Source organism: Limulus polyphemus, unplaced genomic scaffold (genome assembly GCF_000517525.1).
Source record: "Limulus polyphemus unplaced genomic scaffold, Limulus_polyphemus-2.1.2 Scaffold4080, whole genome shotgun sequence".
Classification (NCBI taxonomy): domain Eukaryota; kingdom Metazoa; phylum Arthropoda; class Merostomata; order Xiphosura; family Limulidae; genus Limulus; species Limulus polyphemus.
In genome coordinates, this window is record NW_013669690.1 from 65,522 (window position 1) to 71,269 (window position 5,748).

The following is a 5,748-nucleotide window of genomic DNA, read 5'->3' on the forward strand; positions in this document are numbered from 1 at the left end:
CTGTATTTAGTACATAAAATATACTTAGTGAAACTAATGCAGAGTTCTAGAGAAAAATATCAACCTCTGATTTTTAAAACTAAATTCCTGCGAAGCTATCTGTGTTTACCCTAAAAGAAATGTAATAACATTTGGTATCAAGTGTTGCCACTATACGATTTTGCGGTAAATAATACTAAACACACGTAAACCAGCGAAAGAGTGAAAACGCCCCCTATGTTTAATACAAATATTTCAATAAACAGATGTAATTTAACTATGTCTCCAGTGAAAATAATATTCATATAAAATACTAACACTTTAATAGAGCCGTGAAAAACCGTCTAATACGTTAAAACACAAGCTTAAAAAGGAGTGAAAGCGCCCTCTATTTTAATACTTGTATTTTAATTGACGCATGAAAAAAAAATTTTCGTAAACTGTTATATTTAGAAGTTTATTCTGTGCTGTAATTGATTATAAAACCTAACTGAGTTTTTCGTTTCTTATACAGCGGAAATTGAAGCTTTATGATAATAGCATTGAAACCAAGATTTGATTAAAAAGAAATAAAAAATTTCCTAAACGTGTGCTACTTTCTTTTATCAACAAATTTAAATGAAGCGTTTTGAGGGCAAATGGCTCTGTATGAGAACCAGATGGCTTAAATGTGAGACCGAGTATTAAATTTAAACCAGATGTCGAGGAAAAATGGTCACACAACTTATTCAGTCCGCAGAACAATGACCCCAAAACTAGGGATGATAAATAAAAACGGGCCGAGAGTGATCTGGTGGTTTAGTGAACCGGACTCTGTAGCTGAAACTCCCTGGTTCGCGTCCCGTTACCGCTAAATAAATAATAATAATCGCGCTCCGAACTTTGGGGACGTAATTGCGTTATAAGAGTGAAGGTCAAATCCCAGCATCCGGTCTGACAATAGAATTCCACGAGATTGTGGTAAGAGGCTACCTTCCGTCAAGGCTAATCTATCACTTCAAAGTTTGGGGACGGCCCCCTCTATAACTTTACGCGAAATCCAAGAAAACAAACAATAAATGAAAACAAAAAATGGGTTTAAAATATTATATGTTCATATACTGGTTTTAAACAATATATTATTTAACCGGTAAAAACCGATTTGTTACAAAAAAAAGTAGAGCGGTTTGTAAAAAATAACCTCTCTCTGGACACACGTTTTTCTGAACATAACCTCTCTTGACACACGTCTTTCTGAACATAACCTCTCTTGACACACGTCTTTCTGAACATAACCTCTCCTGACTCACAACTTTTGAACATAATCTCTCTTGGCACACATTTTTCTGAACATAACCTCTCTTTACACACGTCTTTTCTGAACATAACCTCTCCTGACACACGTTTTTCTGAACATAACCTCTCTTGACACACGTCTTTCTGAACATAACCTCTCTTTACACACGTCTTTTCTGAACATAACCTCTCCTGACACACGTTTTTCTGAACATAACCTCTCTTGACACACGTCTTTCTGAACATAACCTCTCTTGACACACGTCTTTCTGAACATAACCTCTCTTGATTAACGTCTTCTAAACATAACCTCTCTTGACTCATGACTTCTAAACATAATCCCTCTAGACACACGTCTTCCTAAACATAACCCCTCTTGACTCATGACTTCTAAACATAACCCCTCTTGACTCACAACTTCTGAACATAAAGTAGGTTGAAGTCAATTTTCACATCTATATTGTGAGAGTTATAAATGTTCCAATGGGGTTGTTTATTAAACGGGGGAAGAGGGGGGTGTTAAAAGAAGGGAAATCATGTTAAGGATGAAACTTAAGTAAAAAGATAATAGTTTCTTGTGACGTTAAACAAGGGTTAAACATTCCTTTAGACGTCTTAACTGTTTCGTCTTTCTGTTAAATTTAACATACATTGTATACAGTAGTATAAAGATAATCACTAATTAATAAATACTACAGAACATCTAACTTGATGTAATAATAATAATTACAAACTTCTAAAAACAATGTTTATGTTTGGATTATTATTATACTTTCATGTCATTAATATTTTATTTTGTGTCAAAGTAAAATGGATACCAAGTTTCGACTACTATACCTTTTTCTCAAGATACCATTATTGATACCTATATCATTTTTTAAACTATCTTCATTGAGCTGTAACAGTAAGTCTCCGTCCACCCGGCTGTTCATAAATTCTTGACAGTAAGTCGAAAACCCTATCTGTAAAAACAAAAACATTCAAACGTAACACCGGAATTGAATGACAAAACACACGCACACAAAAATTACCTTGATGTAGCAAGGGAGAAAACATCTTAAAACAATTGAACTCTTTATTTACGTCAGTACTTTCCATAAGTGTTCTTGTATTCTTCATGTATTGGTACTAAAAACGCCGTATCTTAAAAATGCAATATAATATAGTCGCCGTATCTTAAACAATACATTATAATATAGTCGCCATATCTTAAACAATACATTATAATGTAGTCGCCGTATCTTAAACAATACATTATAATATAGTCGCCGTATCTTAAACAATACATTATAATGTTGTATTGTTTAAGATATGGCAACTACATTGTATTGTTTAAGTTATGGCAACTATATTATGGCAACTATATTACATTGTATTGTTTAAGATAGGACAACTATATTACATTGTATTGTTTCAGATACGGCGACTACATTATAATGTATTGTTTAAGTTATGGCAACTATATTACATTGTATTGTTTAAGATATGGCAACTATATTACATATCTGAAACAATGCAATGTAATATTGTATTGTTTAAGATATGGCAACTATTATAATGTAGTCGCCGTATCTTAAAAAATGCAATATAATATAGTCGCCGTATCTTAAACAATACATTATAATGTAGTCGCCGTATCTTAAAAAATGCAATATAATATAGTCGCCGTATCTTAAACAATACATTATAATGTAGTCGCCGTATCTTAAAAAATGCAATATAATATAGTCGCCGTATCTGAAACAATGCAATGTAATATAGTCGCCGTATCTTAAACAATACAATGTAATATAGTTGCCATAACTTAAACAATACAATGTAATATAGTTGTCCTATCTTAAACAATACAATGTAATATAGTTGCCATATCTGAAACAATGCAATGTAATATAGTTGCCATATCTTAAACAATACAATGTAATATAGTTGCCATATCTGAAACAATACAATGTAATATAGTTGTCCTATCTTAAACAATACAATGTAATATAGTTGCCATATCTTAAACAATACAATGTAATATAGTTGCCATATCTTAAACAATACATTATAATATAGTCGCCATATCTTAAACAATACATTATAATGTAGTCGCCGTATCTTAAACAATACATTATAATATAGTTGCCATATCTTAAACAATACATTATAATACAGTCGCCGTATTTTAAACAATTCATTGATAATGTTAAACACGATGTATTGTTTACTGTGTTGATTAAGACGAGTGGTTTTTCTACACGAGCTGTGAAATGGAAACTAATGACAGTATTGAGACTGGAGATATACGCTGGTGAATCTGAACACTCAACTACACTCTTGTGTAAGTCTCATATCAAACCTTTTTATATCTAATGACCACAACTTAAAACGTCAATATCGAAGTAATGCTGAACTTTAACCTTCATATATTTGTATTTAGAAACATGTTTGCATGAATTCTTATAAAAATTAAAGATAGATAAACGAAACTTTCGAACTACACAGACTTTTTAAGTTGACCTGATGTGTCTCAGCGGTAAGCCTGCGGGCTTATAACGCTAAACATCGGATTTCGATACCTGCGGTAGGCTGAGATCATTAACAAGTCAAAACGAGTCTAAAGGAAAATTGGCAAAGTTGAGAAAATTAGTTTGCTTGTTTGACATTTTCGCGCAAAGGTACATAAGGGGCTGTTCACGGACTTTCAACACTAAGATCCTGGGTTCGATTCTCTGCGGTGAAAAGAGCACAACTAGCTCATTGCGTGGCTTGACGCTAAAACAAACAAACAAGTCTCGTAAGGGCGATCTCTTCATGGCGTCCTTAATTTAAGCAACCAGTTAACAGCACCCACCGCCATCTTTGTGGTTTCTCTCATCTTCAATAGTGTGATTTGAACACCTGTGGCTTTTAAGAATTACACTCGTTTCACTGAGATTTATCCCGCGCAGTAATACAAAGTAAACAATTATTTTTTGCACGGGTATTTCAGTAGCGAAAGAATCAAAGTATTCGTACACGCATTGTTGTTGAACTATTTTTTCAATCGGCTTTCTAAACAAATGATAGTTTATTGCGAAATAAAGTCGTACTGTTAAATGTTGTTTGTTCGTCCTTCTTCCACTTTTTTATTGTTTACCAAGTTCGGGGAGGGAAGTGTGTAAAATTTCGGGAAATAGGACGATATTAATTGACTTCTGACCTAGTTTCGTGATTCAAAGCCGTCACTGGCGTTTCAGGAAGCGCTTATGATATAACACTTGTTTGGCCAATCGACTTGTATTAATTAGACTGACACTTTTTGCTTCTGGTTACAGAAACAGGCGTGTTTTGTCCGAATAAGAAGTTTTTAAACACTTAGCATACTGCCAACGTTTCTGTTGCTCACGACGACTAATTAGAAGTGATATGAAACCTTATAAAGCAACGCATCGAAACCCACTCCCACGAAACAGAAAAGCTTGAAGTAGGCCGCCCAAAAACCACCTGGGGCTTAGAGTACAAGGTGCTAATGTTTCGATCAGTTTCCTTCTATTCATAAAACCCAAACATTCACTGAATTATAGGCTTCAGTTGGACGATTAGGCTAGTTTGTCTTTGTATCACTGGCTGTGGGAAGTGGATAATGTTACCAGTATGTTAACCCAAATTCAACCGGTCGATCGTAAAACTGACAGGAACCAAATAAATTCAAAGATAAACATTTACCATGAATAATTACAGGCTTAGCATACAATCGAATTCAAACGTGGAACTAACGAGAAGAGATGGGTCCACAGAAAGTTTTTTATGAACAGTAATTTCATATTAACTTCTGAACGTCTTACCGAAGGTGGATATTGCTTGGTTAATCGATTCAAGCAGACGCCATCTGTTGGTGGATGTCCATTTAAACTGACACTATATACATAATGTTGAATACACGTGTTGCTTATGTAACGTGTAATTCAACGTCTTCTCGTTAAGATGCTTCTAAAGCAAGCCCAGAGACCAGTTTTGTGTGGACTATTTATGACAATGAAAATACTGTAACATATAACATAACCAATAACATTAGCTTATACACTGAACAAGTGTCACGTGGTTCAAAACCACACTCATGTATATCTTTTTTTAAACGAAGTTACAGACATTAAAACTTATAACAGATAATTTCAGTTTATCGCTTTTTACATCTAATACATATTGCGAACCGTGGTGTCTGTCCGAGCGTTCATCTGTCTCCCGTTTGAAAAACTGCGCAAGCAGACAAAGCTCAACATTCACCTTTGAAATGACGGGTGAACATGCATGAATAATGTTGATGTCAAGTTTTATTTCTCAAGCAGGATATTCTACACTAAATTGTTAGGAATTAATCACACTATCATTCACATTTCTGACGTAACTTAAAGAATAAAAATGTAGATTTATCGTATGTTATTGTTGAGCGGCTCTTAGCATGACTAAAATGTACAACAATTACTTTTCGTGGTGGGCGGTATATGTAGCTCAGAGATTTGTCTCTGAGTG

The 5,748-nt window shown here is 34.1% G+C and overlaps 1 pseudogene; it reads right to left on the reverse strand.

Moving 5' to 3' along the window:
- The window catches only part of LOC106470551, a 52,590-nt pseudogene that overhangs the window by 13,617 nt on the left and 33,225 nt on the right, over nucleotides 1–5,748 (reverse strand).